Source organism: Hibiscus syriacus, unplaced genomic scaffold, assembly GCF_006381635.1.
Source record: "Hibiscus syriacus cultivar Baekdansim isolate YM2019G1 unplaced genomic scaffold, ASM638163v2 tig00014444_pilon, whole genome shotgun sequence".
Classification (NCBI taxonomy): domain Eukaryota; kingdom Viridiplantae; phylum Streptophyta; class Magnoliopsida; order Malvales; family Malvaceae; genus Hibiscus; species Hibiscus syriacus.
The window spans coordinates 905770-924288 of record NW_024062326.1 but is presented as its reverse complement, the minus strand read 5'-3'; the positions used below and the strand labels follow the sequence as shown (position 1 = coordinate 924288).

Below are 18519 nucleotides of genomic sequence, written 5' to 3'. Positions count from 1 at the left end.
TAGTATCGATACTATTGAGTATGGAATGGCAAAATAGGTTGAAATTGTTATAGAAATTGAAATAATGATATTTTGAATATTCTTAAAGTATAATGTTAAGGAGTACACTAACATTGGTATGTTATGTGTACTTGATGGATACTTGTGTAGATCGGAACCAAGCTCCTGAATCTAGCAAGAGGAAAGATCAAGTTGTTGATTAGTCAGACATCTCTACACCTTCTTAGTGGGATTACCAGGTGAGTACCTTATTGTAAGTATAAGAGATAAAGAACATTCAAATTAGAATGTTTAAATTTATGTATGTTTTATAATATTGATTATGATATCTATATATGTATGAAAAAAATATTATGAATGAGTTTTAGAGCATGAACTGCTCTAAATCGAATTCATAATTAAATGCATAAAAGGATACATTAAGGCATGAAATGATGCCATAATTAAAATGCATGAAAGGATGCATTAAGGCATTAAGGATGCCATAATTAAAAATGCATGAAAAGATGCATTAATGCATGAAAGAATGCCATAAGTAAAATGCATTAAAGGATGCATTAAGGCATGAAAGGATGTGTTGGGATTTGCGAAAGCTCGAATCAACAACCGAAACGGTTTGCAAAGTGATTTATAGTGGTTTGAATTCTCAACCAAGTTTACGTCCACTACCTTAGCTCATCACCAAGGATTTTCCAACAAACTCACTAATTTGCTATTTCTTTTTCAAGGACAAAGATATAACCTTTACAACTCCCTAGTTTTTAAACTAGAACCTTTCCCTAGCTTTTACATGGGCCTAGCTAGAACCTTTCCCCTTTACAATGAAAGGAAATGTAAACAAGAAAACCTCTCTAAGGTAGGTGTTTACAAGATTTAAGCTCACAAGAATAGAAATATTTACAAGAGAAAGATGAAATAAGAATGGAAAACTCTTCTCTTGTGTTTGATTGCTTGGATAGTTGTTCTCTTTATTCTTCAAGTGTCCTCAACTTGTATTTATAGCTTGAAATGTGTTTGAAGTCGTATCAAGCCGTTGGGGATGTTTTGGAGCCGTTTGGGATGATTTTTCTATAAAACAAGGCTGCCCATAACAGGGGGTATCGATACTCCTTCAAGGGGTATCGATACTACATTTGTTAAATTCAAATTAAATTAGCCGTTACTAGCCGTTGCAGACAGGGGGTATCGGTACACCCGGGTATGGATACTGTTGGGACCTTCGGCGCACCCCACGGTGTAGCGGAAATAAAACTCGACGGTCTCACCAGCGATCCAAGTACAAAAAACTAAAATCGGGAGGAAGGGATGTGAATACTTACAGCGGGTTCCTTAAAAAACAGCAAGGACAACAGTGAATACTAGTGGTGTAGATCAGTTCGAATCGTAAGCCTCCACGAAATCACGTCTCGGTCTCTACTCAGTTCACCTGATTGAGAGCAATAATTTTCTTCCCCATAACCGTTTTGAGAGAAAAACGACTGAAGGTTTTGTGTATGTATTCAAAAACGGCTGCTAGGCCTAACACACCCTTTTATAGCCAAGTTACCCTAATCATATTAGGGTTTTATTATTTCAAATTAATTAAATATATATTTAATTAATTGGAATTTAATAATCCTTTTATATCCAAGTTACCCTAATCATATTAGGGATTTTATTATTTCAAATTAATCAAATCTATATTTAATTAATTGAAATTAAATATTCGCGATTATAAAAACATATATTTAATTAACTCTAGATATATATTTAGTAACGTACAACAAATTGTACATCTTTGCTTGTTTGAATCCTAGGGTGTGACCCTGTAGGTTCTTGTAACGTTAACAGTAATTATTAGAACAATTCTAATATTACATACAATGAGTGACATCTAGCAATATATCATTGTCACCTAAGTTACAAGAAAATATGATTTGACATATCATCTTGGTGATGAACTCTTTTATGTATTATATCCTTATGTCATTTATATCTAGAATAGGCACAAGTTTTGGAATAGTCACACTTGTATAGCCCATCTATTGTTTCTTGATATCTAGAGTAGACTTTAATTAACGAATATTTTATGATATCTCATATCAACTTATTCGAGCATGGCCATGCGTTTCTACTCTTACTCAATCAAGTGGCATGTGATATATTTCCTATTATGTAGGAAGGACAAATCCTATCTTAATCATACATCCACTACATATATTGAGATATGTTCAATAACAGTCTTTATAAAGCAACTAGTTATGGAGCTTGTTTAGCTGCATCAAAACATACAACAATATATGTTGGGATAGTATTGATCTCAAGTCTGAGGATCATACATATAGTCATCACCATGAGCAATGTTATGACTGTCACATAATAATCCAAGACATATGCTCATGGTGGGTCAATACAATACATTGTTCTCTAACAATATAATCATGTATCAATTCTGACATCTCTATGTTAATGACAACTCGTTGTCATCAATCAATAACATGTTAGTCTTAAGCGTATTATTATTATCCATGCCCATAATAATACTTGACTAGGGATATTTTAATAATAAAAATTATGTCATTATATGAACTTTATTATCTTCCAGTTTATGTTAAACACATATATATAACTGAAAATAATAGCGACAATGCCTGTATTTAATAAAATCGATAAATAAAAGTATTATTACAATCATCATATGATTGGTCTTTGGGCATACTCTAACAATCATCATATGATTGGTCTTTGGGCATACTCTAACAATATCCCACTAGCACTAAGACCAATCACTCACATATCTAATACCGATTGACTTAGTGTGATGATCATGCCTCTTCTATGTAAGAGGCTTCGTCAAGGGATCATCAATGTTTTCATCCGTATGTACTCTACATATTTCCACATCTCATCGATCAATGATCTCTCAAATGAGATGAAAGCGCCTAAGAATATGTTTGGATCGTTGATGAGATATAGGTTTCTTTACTTGTGCAATGGCTCTATTATTGTCACAACGGAGTTCTACAGCATCTGATATGCTGGGAATAACCCCTAATTCCGATATGAACTTCTTGATCCAAACAACCTCTTTTACTGCTTCACTGGCTGCAATGTATTCAGCCTCTGTGGTAGAATCAGCTACTGTGTCTTGCTTCAAACTTTTCCAGCTCACATCACCTCTATTAAGACAAAACACAAAACCTGATTGCGATCGTGAGTCATCCTTGTCAGTTTGGAAGCTGGCATCAGTATAACCTTTTATACTAAGCTCTTTCTCCCCTCCATAGACAAGAAATTTATCCTGAGTTCTTCTTAAGTACTTAAGGATATTTTTAACCGCAACCCAGTGATTTTCACCTGGGTTTGCTTGATACCGACTCGTCATGCTTAGAGCATACGATACATCTGGTCGAGTACATATCATGGCATACATTATAGAACCAATAGCCAAAGCATATGGAATCTTATTCATATGTTCTCTTTCTAGTGGAGTTGAAGGACACATTTCTTTAGAAAGAGAAATGCCATATCTCATAGGCAAAAATCCTTTCTTGGATTCTTCCATACTGAACTTTTTCAGCACATTGTCTATATATGTACTTTGACTCAGACCTAGAAGTCGTCTTGATCTATCTCTATAGATCTTAACTCCTAAGATATACGCTGTCTCAGCCAAATCTTTCATAGAAAAACAACTACTTAACCAAGTCTTAACAGACTGTAAAGTAGGTATATCATTTCCTATGATGAGTATGTCCTCTACATACAAGATTAGGAAAGAAACAATGCTCCCACTAGCCTTCTTATAAACACAAGGCTCATCTTCATTTATGATAAAACCAAACTCTTTGATTGCATCATTGAAACGAAGATTCTAGCTTTGAGAAGCTTGCTTTAGTCAATAAATAGACCTCTGTAGCTTACAAACCTTTCAAGTATTTCTTGGAAATACAAAACCTTCTGGTTGTGTCATATACACATCATCTTCAAGTTTTCTGTTAAGGAATGTGGTTTTGGCGTCCATTTGCCAGATTTCATAATCATGGAATGCAACTATTGCGAGAAAGATCCGGATGGACTTAAACATAGCTACAGGGGAGAATGTTTCGTCATAGTCTTTGTCAAAAACCTTTAGCGACTAGTCGCCCCTTGTAGTTTGTACATTACCATCTATGTCGGTTTTCTTCTTGAAAACCCATTTACACCCTATAGGTTTGACCCCTTCAGGTGGTTCAACCAAAGTCCATACTTGGTTTACTGACTTGGAATCCATATCATATCTCATGGCTTCAAGCCATTTCTCAGAGTCTGGGCTAGACACTACCTCTTGATAAGTCTTGGGCTCATCTTGATCCATAAGAAGAACGTCTTCATGTGCCGTAATGAGAAATTCTAATTTCTCAGGTGCACAATGTTCTCTTGTGGATCTACGTAGTGGTTGTGTTTCTAAATTTGTTGAATGCTCCTCAACAACTTGTGAAACATGCTCAACTTCAGGTTCATTTATCTGTTACTCTTGAACTTCTTCATGTTCAATATTTCTACCCTTCCCTTTCTTTGAGAGAAATTCTCTTTCGCGAAAAACTCATGTTCGAGCAACAAACACTTTGTTATCGTTCGGTTTGAAGAAATAATATCCCTTAGTTTCTTTAGGTTATCCAACAAATATACACTTATGAGATTTAGGTTCGAGCTTTGTAGACATCTGATGTTTTACATAAGCTTCATAAATCCAAATCTTCATAAAAGACATACTGGGACGTTTCCCACTCCATATCTCGTATGGTGTCTTTTGAACCGATTTAGGTGGAACACGATTTAGTGTAAAAATGGTTATTTCAAGTTCATATCCCCAAAAAGAAGTCGAAAGATCACTATGACTCATCATCGATTGAACCATGTCTAACAGTGTTCGATTCCTTCTTTCAAAAACTCCATTCCACTGTGGTGTACCAGGTGGTGTAAGCTGTGAGACAATCCCACATTCTTTTAGGAGTTCATCAAACTTTATGCTTAAGTATTCTCCACCTCGATCTAATCGAAGTGCCTTAACGCTCTTGCCTAGTTGATTTTGTACTTCATTTTTAAATTCCTTAAACTTTTCAAGGGCTTCATATTTATGGCGCATAAGATAAATATACACATACTGACTGAAGTCATAAGTAAAAGTAATGAAGTAATGGAATCCACCTCTGGCTTGTGTATTCATTGGTTCACATACATCACTATGTATCAACCCCAATAAATCACTTGCTCGCTCACCTTTACTATTAAAAGGAGCTTTAGTCATTTTTCCCAACAAGCAAGATTCGCATACATCATATTGTTCGAAAACAAATGAATCTAAGAATCCATCTTTATGGAGTTTTGATATGCGTTTCTCACTTATATGGCCTAAATGACAATGCCAAAGATAAGTTTGATTCGATTAATTTGTTTTTGATTTCTTAGTATTTATGTTATAAATGGTGTTTTCTTGATCCAAAATATAGAGACCATTAACCAATTGTGTTGAACCATAAAAACACTATTGAGATAAAAAGAACAACAATTATTCTTAATAATAATCTCAAAACCAATCTTGTCCAAACAAGAAATAAAAATAATGTTCTTAGTCAAACTAGGCGCATAATAACAATCCTCTAAATTTAAATCAAGTGCACTAGGCAAAGATAAAACAAATGTCCCCATAGATAATGCAACAACTCTTGCTACATTTCCACTTCTAGGTCCACTTCTCCTTTAGCCATATTCATTCTCTTTTATAGTCCTTGTACAGAAGTACAAATATGAGAACCACAATCGGTATCTAATACCCAAGAAGTAGATGTTGACAAATTAACATCAATAACATAAATACCTGAAACAAACGTTCCATTTTCTTTTGCCTTCTTGACCTCTTCAAGGTAAACAAGGCAGTTTCTCTTCCAGTGTCCGGTCTTATCGCAATGGAAACATTTTCCTTCTTTGCTAACTCCCCTTTTGGGTTTCAATGCATTTTTTCCTTTTGGTTTGGTCTTATCATTTCCCTTAGACTTTGCCACTACCTTTTTCTTTCCCTTTCCTTTGTCCTTGTGGACCATCAGAATGGGCTTAGGTCCAACCTTTTCATGTTACTTTCAGCAGTTCGTAACATGCCAAGTAACTGTGGCAAAGTCTTGTTAATTTCATTAATGTTGAAATTAAGGACAAATTGGCTAAATCTATCTGGAAACAATTGCAGGATAACATCTGTAGCCAATTCATCTTTGAGAGGAAATCCCATCTTTTCCAACGTTTGGATGTAGCCCATCATCTTGATGACATGAGCTCCTACAGGAGTTCCCTCTACCATTTTACATTGAAATAGAGCTTTAGAGGTCTCATATCTCTCTTGACGTGCTTGCCCTTCATATATTTCTTTGAGATTTTGAATCATCTCATATGCAACCATGTCCTCATGTTGCTTCTGAAGCTCAGGAGTCATGGTGGCAAGCATCAGACATCCAACATCTAACATATCATCAATATGTTTCTTGAATTTGTCTTTTTCATCTTTTGAAGCATCAGCTTCCGATTCATCAGGAACATGTTCCTCAATGATATATTCATTCCTTTACTGTTTGAGAACAATTCTCAAATTACGAAACCAGTAATTTTTTTAGTTATAGTTTTGTTGGGGTTGTTTAGGGGATTATTTTTTTAGTTTTTTGAGAACAACTCTGAGTGTGTTTTTTGTCAGATGTGTTGCGAGGGTCTTGTCCGTTTTATACGAGGGTGAATGGAGTGCTATTTGGATGGTCCTTGGTGTTGTATTCTTGGTTTCTGAGGTGTTATGGTGGTTTTATTATCCAGAAGGTTAGGATGTTGTTCTCGAAGATTTCTGTGCTTGATGTTTTGGAGTCAGGCAGCCCTATTTTGCTCGTGGGGTGGGTTGGTGTTACTATCAATTGATTTGTGTGGTTTGTGTTTTCATCCTTGGTGAGTTGGTCTGTTAAGGTGTAATTGTTTTTGGGTTTCAAATTTATGTGTGGTAGGGGTGAATGGCTGGTGTTTATTGGTTGGTTAGTAATCTACTTTCCAAGTTTTTTGGAGGTTTTTGATGAGTTTGTGTTGGTTTCTTAAGGTTTTCATACCGGTAGTGGATTTGTTGAGTTCTTCTTTGGTGCCTTTTCGCAGGAGGTTATGTGGTTAGTTGTATTGCAGCTCTTCATTTTGTGTTCTTCTCAAATGGTTTATGCCTCTGTTTGTAGTTGTTTTCATGACAGCATGTTAAACTTTTCTTTGTAGTCTCCTGCAGTTTCTCAGGAGCTCGATTACGACTTCTGTTCTTTCAACCTCATGGTTCACTCTTTTTCCTACAATAGGTTTAGGGAGGTTTTTTAATGAGGTCCATGGGGTGGTGTACCTTGTATCCTAATCAATACAAAGTACCCATTTTTCAAAAAAAAAAAAAATTTGACATCAATTGTTATAGAGATATCATTTGCATTTAAAACCAATTTTGACCAAATTTCATTATGATGAACAAAAATTATGAAAATCATTAAAATTTTAAAATGTTCATCATAAAACCTTTTTAGCATACATGAGATTAAATCAATAATTCATAATAAAATACAAAAACTCATGCATGATTAAAATCAAATGAGTAACCAAATAACCAAAATTAAAAACATTAAGCTTAGAGGTTACCCATTCCTTTTTTCATTTGTGGCTAGAGCATCTTGAATATCATCACTTTCATCACTATTTCTCCCACACACCTACAAGGGACATTTAAGTAGATTTTGGTATCCAAATTTCTTTGGATCCTTGGTATCCAAATTGCTTTGGATCCTTGAACATTATGCCCCTTGTTCCTTTGGGAACCCATACTTGTCTAATTTTAAAACATTTTATTTTCTTCAAAGGACAAGTATGTTCCTTATGACCATGATAATGACAATGTGAGCATATTGTCATTATGGAACTAGATGAATTATTTAAAATGATTTCTTTTTCTTTTGTTAAGCATTCAAGCTTAACTTTTAAATCAAAATTTTCATTTTCAAAACTTTCAATTTTTATTTTTGAAAGCTCTAAATCCTTTTTCAAAATTTCATTTTGATTTTCAAAATTCATTTTTGCTTTCAAAAGAAAATCATTTTCTTGTTTATATTTTGAAATCATTTTCTTATTTTTTGAATTCATGGTCTCAAATCCCAAATACAACTTATTATAAGCATATTGTAACTCATCAAAAGAATATGAATTAAATTCATTTGAGTTAGAAGATATCCCGGGCTCTTCACGAGCCATTAAAGACACCACCTTTGTTGGTTCTTCTTTCTTGATTCCATGGATTTCCTCGAGCTTATTCCAAAGCTCCTTGGCATTTGAATAAGAATAAACTCCTTCAAAGATATCTAAACCAAATGCACAAAACAACATGTGCATGACCTTGGCATTTTGTTGAGCTTTCTTCCGTTCTTGGTCACTCCACTTCTTTTCCTCCTTCTTTGGAGAAGAGTAGCCATTCTCGATCATCTCTCATGCATCAAGATCATTAGATTGGATGAATATCTTCATTAATTTCTTCCAATGATGGTAGTTGGTGCCATTGAAGTATGGAAGCTTGTCGATTGGTAGGGAGTCTTCCATATGGAATGAGCCGGAGGTGGAAGTCATCTTCTCGGTTGTGTCGGGAATTGGTAGAGCGTTTTCTATGATCGTCTCCAGGATGTTAAGCATTATAATGAGTTAAGCTCTGATACTAATTGTTGGGATTTGCGTAAGCTCGAATAGACAACCGAAACGGTTTGCAAAGAGGGGTCGAAACAGTTTTTTTTTGTTAGGGAGTAAGGAGATTGAAAGATAAAAAATTGCACAGTGATTTATAGTGGTTCGACTTAATCAAGTCTACATCCACTACCTTAGCTCCTCACCAAGGATTTTCCAACAAATTCACTATTTTTTTCTTTCTTTTTCAAGGACAAAGAGATAACCTTTACAACTCCCTAGTTTTTCACGGGATAAACTAGAACCTTTCCCTAGATTTTACACGGGCTTAGTTAGAACCTTTCCCCTTTACAATGAAAGGAAATGTAAACAAGAAAACCTCTCTAAGGTTGGTGTTTTACAAGATTTAAGCTCACAAGAACAAAACTATTTACAAGAGAAAGATGAAATAAGAATGTAAAACTCTTCTCTTGTGTTTGATTGCTTGGATATTTCTTTTCTTTATTCTTCAAGTGTCCTCATCTTGTATTTATAGCTTGGAATGTGTTTGAAGTTGTATCTAGTCGTTGTGATGTTTTGGAGCCGTTTGGGGATGATTTTTCTACAAAACAAGGCTGCCCATAATAGGGGGTATCGGTATTACCTTTGTTAAATTCAAATTAAATTAGCCGTTACTAGCCGTTGTAGCCAGGGCGTATGGATACCCCTGTAGAGGGTATCGGTACACCCGGGTATGGATACCCATAGGGGTATCGGTACCCTTTTTGCATTCGGTGTTTGGGCAGTCATAGGGGTATGGATACCCTGTAGGGGGTATCGGTACACCCGGGTATGGATACCCCTTGTGGGGGTATCGGTATCTATTTGTATTTTTGCTCCAATTTAGATTTAATGTACTTTGAATTATTTTTGAGACCTTTTTTAAAACTTTTAATAAATTCAATTCAAGTCCAAAAACATTTTTCCTTAAATTTGTTATATGGAAACATAATTCAACAGGATGTCATAACTAAAATGCATGAAATGATGCATTAAGGCATGAAAGGATGTAATAATTAAAAATACATGAAATGATGCATTAAGGCATGAAAGGATGCCATAACTGAAATGCATGAAAGGATGCATTAAGGCATGAAAGGATGCCATAATTAAAATGCATGAAAGGATGCATTAAGGCATGAAAGGATTCCATAATTAAAATGCATGAAAGGATGCATTAAGGCATAAAAAGGATGCCATAACTAAAATGCATGAATGGATGTATTAATGCATGAAAAGAGACCATAACTGAAATTAATGAATAAAGACTAAAGAAAAATGAATGAAAAAAAAGTATGTTGGACATACCAAAAATGTTTATGAGGATAATATGACAGAAGTTTGATTTTAAATAAGAATGACTTAACGAATCCCTATGGATGATACAACTTAGTTTGAAGTCAAATAACCATGAGATACTTATGTATACCTTAATGTTCTTTACAATATTATATCTCACTAAGTAAATGCTTAACATGTGTTGTTTCTCACGCGTAGGTAAAAGAGATTAACTGAGTAAGGAGTGCATTTGTAGAAGCGGTGATAATCAATTAAGGTGGACTCATCAGTGACACAAAGACAATCTAGTTTATTTTAGAAAAACTTAGTTGGCATATAATCACAGTATTAAAAATGCTTTTAACTTTAATTAAGTAGAACTTATAACAATTTACAAACAATGTTTTGCTTTATATTAAAATGCTATGTTTTTAGAAATTGAAAAAAAAGAAAAAAATAATGGATTTTTCAAATGAGGAACTGTGATCAAGAATGTATCTCGTGTACCGACAAGTATATGGGAGATGGGTGTTACACAAGCAATGGAGCATATGCAACCCACCTCAAATTCCTGTAGAGGCACCCAATCATAACTTCCATGTAACCCCCTAGACCCGGTCTATGCGTTTCGACTAAGTCTAGTGAATCACATTCATGATTCTTAAAGATATTGTTCTGAAACCATTATTCAATCATGGTAAAATCACATTATAAATGATGTTTATGAAACTATAATAATTTATACTATAAAAATACATCTCATAAATATAATGAAGAAAAATAAATTAATTTAAACATGTCTTAAAAATCCAAATTTACGATAACCCAAATATAAATAGCAAAGGAGAAATCATTATAAAATCCAATACTTTAAAATAAGGGCCATGTTACCAAAATAGTGTCAACTTAAAAGATAAAACATTCCAATATGATATACTTCAAGAGATATGTTGATCCTCCAAGTGCTCAATCAGGTGTATCTAACCAACAGTATCTGAAAGGGGAAAACATTTTCGAAAAGTGAGCTAGGCTCAGTGTGTCCCAATAGTACAATAAAAATCATAGTAGATACAGTAAATGAGTAATAGTTCAGAATTTCATCATCAAATCATAATGAAGTTTAACTTTTGAAACTCGTAATTTAAAACCCTTCTCCTGTACACCATCCACAATTCCCCAGAACTGCGTCCATAGGGCTTACCTTAAGCACTCTGCAAAAAGGTAGCCAACCTAAGAATAGGCTTTCGGGCCTGTATCCTTAAGTCCGTAAGTCCGTAGGGCTTACCCTAAGCACACAGCAAAGGAAGCCAACCTAATGAAGCATCTTGAGGCCCGTGGGCCTACCAAGAGTCACATTAGGTCCATAAAGTTTACCAGCTTGATCAAAGCTGTACCTCCGTAATGCAATCCAACCCAAAATCAGTATTTCAAAAATACTATTTATGCAGTAAGCATAATTTTCATAATTCCATTTTCAAATATTATCATATACCAATGAAAACCAATACTCATATATCAGTCATATTCCATAAACCATCACCAGTAAATAGGTGGATTAATAAAACATTAAACCATAGCTTTCAATTTACCATAATTCAAAACATATAAAACAATCAAGTAGTACATAGGGAACACACCTCGACAATAGGTTCAAATAGTAGATCTAGTGATTGCTGGTCTTGCCACGCTCTGGTACTGTTTTCGAACCTAATCCATAATAACACTATATTACTAATGGGTAACAAAATTAATTTCTGAAATCATAAAATTTACGGGTCTTACGGGTGAATATTGGCACACGTGGTTTAACTGATCTAGAAGAGCTAGGTCGAGCTGTCGAACGATCCGGAGAGTCTCTTGTACCTTCAAACAATAATAATTTATTAACTCCAAGACTTACTTAATTGATCAAAGCTAAAATTCTTAAGTATATAAGCATTTTCCGGGTTTGACTATCAATTTGGAGGATTTCGAGTCTGAATTTGACCATACGGATTGCAGAATCGGAATCAGGACGTCGAAAAACATAAAATGACATTTTGAAAATTCAAATTCTTGGTCAAAATCAAAGTCAACAGGTTTGACTGATGATTTGGAGGCCTTCGGTTTCGAATTTGCTGAAACGGACTTCGGAAACGGATTCGGCACGTCAAAAAATGTCAGAATAAATATACTTGAACAAACTCAAAGGTCGTTTAATGGCCGTTTAAAGCCAGTCAAAGGGGTTCAATAGTCCACATTCTAAATTTACCAAATGTCACTTTTTTCAAAATAATTCCCAGAATGTCACATTTTTCACAAAAATTCCTGAAATGTCACATTTTTCAAAATAATTCCCAGAATGTCACCTTTTTCACAATAATTCCCAAAATGTCACCGGGTCGGGTCGGGTCAACGGGTCGGGTCGATCAACGGGTCAGACCGGTTTGGACCGGTCAAGCCGGTCAACATGAAATCAACAACTTCAAAGCTCCCCCACGCGCAGGGGCGGCACGTGGGGCGCGTGAGGCATCGTCCGGTCTCCAATAATTCATGAAAAAATTTCTAAAAATTCTTTTAAGCGATTTTGAGTCACTTACCAACCTCGGTTCAAATTTTTGAACGGTGAATAGCTCGATTTTGGCTCGGTCGAATCTTTGACCGCTCCACCTCCCACACACGCCGCCGCCTACGGAGACAAGGACGACACCAGGAACACGATGGTGTGGGAGGTGTCGAAAACCGATCAACGATCAGAGATGAATTTAAGATTTTCCCGACGGTGGTGCTAAAAAAACATCGAGACTTTGACTCGAAATTCACGTCGTTTGACAGCGTTTCGCTATAATTGGTTTACTGGGTTTTGATCACGGGTCGACTATGAACACGATGGTGGTTTCAATTTGAGGATTGAAAGTCGGACGGCGTCGAAATCGGGCTTGAAAGTTGTTGTGCGGGAGAAAGGAAATATAAGCAAAACTTGTTTCTGATTTTTGAAATCAAAAACGCTTTTAAAACAATGTTGCCGACACTCTTTGGAAGAATTCAAGGCTTGGTCCCTAAATTTCCTTCAACTTCTAAACTGGACATCAAGTTTTCAAAACTTTTAATTTAGTCACCAAATTTCACCAAAATACACCAATAAATATATATTTTTTTCTCGATTTTTCGGGTTGTTACAATTCTCCCTCTCTACAAGAAATTTCGTCCTCGAAAATTACCTTATGAGAATAGTTGAGGAAATTGAGCCTCCATTGACTCCAATGTCTCCCAAGTAGCTTCTGAGGGGCCTCGGTTACTCCATTGAACTTTGACCATTGGAATACGCCTATTCTGAAGAACTCGTTCATCTCTTTCTAAGATCTGAATGGGATCCTCCTCATATGACAAATCAGGTCTCAACTCTACATTCTCAACCTGAATGATGTGACCCGGATCTGGGCGGTATCTCCTCAACATTGATACATGAAAAACATCATGAATACAACTGAGCTCAGAAGGCAACTCAAGCTGATATGCAACATGTCATACCCTCTTCAAAATAAGAAATGGTCCAATAAATCTTAGACTCAATTTACCCTTACGCCCGAATCTCAATACTTTCTTCCAGGGTGATACTTTTAAAAAGACCTGATCTCCAACTTCAAACTGAATATCTTTCCTCCTTTGATCTCCATAAGACTGTTGTCTATCAAATGCCTCTTTCAAACGGTCACGAATCAATCTCACTGTGTCTTCTGTCTCGCGCATTAACTCAGGTCCCAAAGTCTTCCGGTCATGCAACTCAGTCCAAAATATCGGAGTGCGACATTTACGCCCATAGAGTGCTTCGTAGGGTGCCATACGAATGCTGGTATGATAACTGTTATTGTAAGCAAATTCAGCTAACGACAAAAAGTTCTCCCAGCTACCATGAAAATCAATTACGCAACCCCGCAACATATCCTCCAGAATCTGAATCACTCTTTCAGATTGACCATCAGTTTATGGGTGAAAGGATGTACTATAATCCAATCTTGTTCCCAAAGCTGTATGTAGCGCCTTCCAAAATCTCGAAGTAAATCTCGGATCTCGATCAGAAATAATAGACAATGGAACACCATGCAATCTGACAATCTCTGAAATATACAATCTCGCCAGCTTGTCCAAAGTATAATTTACCCGCACAGGAATGAAGTGAGCTGACTTTGTAAGTCTGTCAACAATCACCCAAACTGAATCCTTTTTCGAAGGAGTCATTGGTAACCCAGTAACAAAATCCATAGTAATACGCTCCCATTTCCATTCAGGAATCTTGATAGGTTGTAACAAACCTGATGGATGTTGATGCTCCGCTTTAACTTGCTGACAAGTCAAACACCTTGCCACAAAATCCGAGATGTCCTTCTTCATGCCGACCCAATGATACCTCTCCCTCAAATTCTGGTACATCTTATCTCCACCGGGGTGCATAGCATATGGACTACTGTGAGCCTCATTAAGAATAATATGCCTCAACTCAACATCATCAGGCACACAATATCGACCCTTAAATCATAAAACTTTATCCTGATCAAAGGCGTAATCTGTGCTTATCCCCTGCTCTACTTGCTCAAAGATAGATAGCAAGGAGCTATCAAGGGGCTGCTTAACTTTAATTTCATCAACCAAAGTCGGCTTAATTTGTAATTCTGCTAACAAAGTGCCATCGTCGTATAAATTCATCCTGGCCATTAAAGACCTCAACTCCGCTATCGTCTTTCGACTCAGAGCATCCGCCACAATGTTAGCTTTACCAGGGTGATAATCAATCACGCAATCATAATCCTTTAGAAGCTCTAGCCAGCGTCGTTGTCTCAAATTAAGCTCCTTCTGGGTCAGAAGATACTTTAAGCTCTTATGATCAGTGAAAATATAACACTTCTCTCCGTAGAGATAGGGTCTCCAAATTTTCAAGGCAAAAATCACTGCTGCTAACTCCAAATCATGAGTTGGATAATTACACTCATGTGGTCGCAATTGACGGGACGCATAAGCCACCACCTTACCTTCCTGCATTAGAACACATCCAAGTCCTGAATGTGAAGCATCACTATACACTGTAAAATCCTTCCCGGACTTTGGTTGAATCAATACTGGTGCTTGAGTCAAAATCGCCTTTAATTTCTCAAAGCTCTCATGTTATGCCTCTCCCCAATCAAATGACACGTTATTCCTTAACAGCTTTGTCAAAGGAGCAACAATGATCAAGAAACCCTCAACAAAACGTCGATAATATCCAGCCAAGCCCAAGAAACTACGGATCTCAGAGACGTTCTTGGGTCGTTTCCAATTCACAATAGCCTCGATCTTGCTTGGATCAACCTGAATACCTCGTGCAGAAATAATGTGCCAAAAACGACAATTCTTGAAGCCAAAACTCACACTTGCTTAGTTTGTCATATAGACGATGCTCTCTCAAGGTTCGCAGAACGATCTTCAAATGCTCGTCATGTTCTGCTTCCGTTCGAGAATACACCAGAATATCATCAATAAAGACAACCACAAATTGATCCAAATATGGTCGAAACACCCGATTCATCAAATCCATAAAAGCTGCGGGAGCGTTCGTCAAACCAAAAGGCATTACTAAGAATTCATAATGACTATATCTAGTGCGAATGGATGTTTTTGCAACATCGGCCCCCTTAACTTTCAATTGGTAATACCCCGAACGAAGATCAATCTTAGAGAATACAGTAGCTCCTCGCATCTGATCAAATAAAACGTCAATCCTGGGTAATGAGTACTTATTCTTGACTGTCATCTTGTTCAACTTCCGATAGTCAATACATAGCCTTAGCGACCCATCCTTCTTTTTCACAAACAAAACTGGAGCTCCCCAGGGTGAGGTACTATGCCGAATAAATCCTCGATCGAATAATTCTTGCAATTGGATTTTTAACTCCTTAAGTTCCTTTGGAGCCATGCGATAAGGTGGCATAGAAATAGGTGAAGATCCTAGATAAGTCTCAATCTCGAACTCTACCTCTCTATCAGGAGGTAACCCAGGCAGCTCCTCTGGAAAAATATCAGGAAACTCGCTAACTGTACGAATTTCCTCGATCGTGGACAAGGAACCTTTAGTGTTCAAAATACATGCAATAAAAGTCTCATACCCCTTCCTGATCATACGATCAATTTTCATAGCTGAAACAATATTGGAGAGATAGCCACGTCGTTCACCAATTAACACAATAGTCCGACCATCTGAAGTCTTTAGAGTAGCTCGCTTGTATTCGCAATCCAGATTTACCTTGTGTTTATTCAACCAATCCATCCCAAGAATTAGATCGAACTCCTCTAAAGGAAGCTCTATAAGATCAGTGAGAAAAAATTCTCCCTGAACCTCCAGAGGACAACGCCGAAATACTTTATTCACTAATACTGCTTGTCCTACTGGACTCGTAACCATAACAATATTATTAGTGTTCTCGATTGAAATCTAAAGGTTTCGAGATACTAAGCTTGATACATAGGAGTGGGTGGAGCCATTGTCCAGTAATGTAAAGTATGGAATAGAATAAATAGTAAATGTACTTGCAATAACCTCAGGCTCATCTCTGTCATCCCGACGTCTAGTGGCGTAAACCAAAGCTGGCTGTCTAGCCTCAGAAACTGTTGGCTCTCTATTCTGCTGAGGTCGGGCTCTACTATCTGTTCTGGATGCTGATCCGGAAGGTCTTCCCTGACTACGACCTCTGGCTGGAGTTTGAACTGATGCCTGGGAACGCGCATGAGTCTGGTTAGTTACCTCTCAGATGAAACTAACTGTGGGTAATCCCTTCGGAAATAACCACTGGATCCACACTGGTAACAAAGTCCCATATTCTTACGACAATCACCTCTGTGTCGAATACCACAATACTCACATAGGGGGCCATAATAAAACGACGAGGAACCACCTCGACTGACAACTGAAGGTGAAGATACTGCAGGCCTAGAACTGGTATTGCTTCTCAAAGGACCTGAAGTACGAGTCTTCTTTCTAGGACGTGCAGAGAACTCGTTCGGGCCAGGAAATTTCCCAGGCTGCTCTCGATCAACACGATATCTTGCTGGAGCTAAGGTCTCTACCTCCTCAGCATCCTTCGCTCTGCCCACCAGCACATCAAAAATCTCATCTTGATGGGTAACAACCTACCTACGTAGCTCATATCTTAGTCCGAGAGCAAATTTACGGCATCGATCTCTCTCAGTAGGTACTATACTGAATCCATACATTAGCATCTTCAAGAACTCGATCTCATACTCAGAAACTGTCATGTCTCCCTGTACTAGGTCCTGGAACTACTGTCGTCTCTGAGCTAAGTAACGCTCTCCCAGAAAACGGCTCCTAAAGCGTTCCTTAAAGAAATCCCAAGTCAGACGATCAGCTGAAATACTACTGACTACTGACTCCCACCAGGTGTGGGCATTGCCATCTAACATCGCTACTGCACCCAGATATCTCTTAGTTGGATCCAAACCCAACTGATCCATGCGTCTTTCTGTATCCTGGAGCCAATCTTCCACTTCAGTAGGAGGTCCACCAATCTGTCCTCCAAAAGTTCTGACTCCATTAGCAATCAGAGTCTGAGAAATAGGCACATCTGATCCAACACCAGCAGCTCTGACCGCTCCCTGAATAAACTGTAGAAATTGTCCACCACAATTCTCATCAGGTGCAACACTGGTAGAATCAGACTCAATATCAGTCGCTCCTATGATTGGTGTAGTCATGCCAATACCAGCGGTATGAGGCAAATTCGTCAGGGTCGCAGGAGTAGGATCACCTGTCGGAGGTGGGGGATCTACTCGGATCTCATCGATTGGGTCCGCAAATCTAGCCATTCGACCTCGTCCACGGCTAGTTCGACGTCCACGTCTAGCACTCATTTTAGTAGATCTCTAGTTTACTATAGAAGATAAAACTTAGGGTTAGGTAAGCACTTGGAGTCTCAAACACTATTAAAATCGTAAAAACTTTGAGACATAGCCTTAGCAACATGTTTGTAAAATATTTCAAAAACCGTATTTTTAATTTGGACTCATACACAGTCCGAGGTTTAACAACCAAAAGCTCTGATACCAATTAAATGTAACCCCCTAGACCCTGTCTATGCGTTTCGACTAAGTCTAGTGAATAACATTCATGATTCTTAAAGATATTGTTCTAAAACCATTATTCATTCATGGTAAAATCACATTATAAATGATGTTTATGAAACTATAATAATTTATACTATAAAAATACATCTCATAAATAAAGAAAATAAATTAATTTAAACATGTCTTAAAATCCAAATTTACAATAACCCAAATATAAATAGCAAAGGAGAAATCATAAAATCCAATACTTTAAAATAAGGGCCATGTTACCAAAATAGTATCAACTTAAAAGATAAAACATTACAATATGATATACTTCAAGAGATATATTGATCCTCCAAGTGCTCAATCAGGTGTATCTAACCAACAGTATCTGAAAGGGGAAAACATTTTCGAAAAGTGAACTAGGCTCAGTGTGTCCCAATAGTACAATAA

The 18519-nt window shown here is 36.9% G+C and overlaps 1 pseudogene; it reads right to left on the bottom strand.

The window, feature by feature from the left end:
* Positions 1-17826, bottom strand: part of LOC120207272 — a 68900-nt pseudogene extending 51074 nt beyond the window's left edge.
* Between the last annotated feature and the right edge of the window lie 693 nt (positions 17827-18519).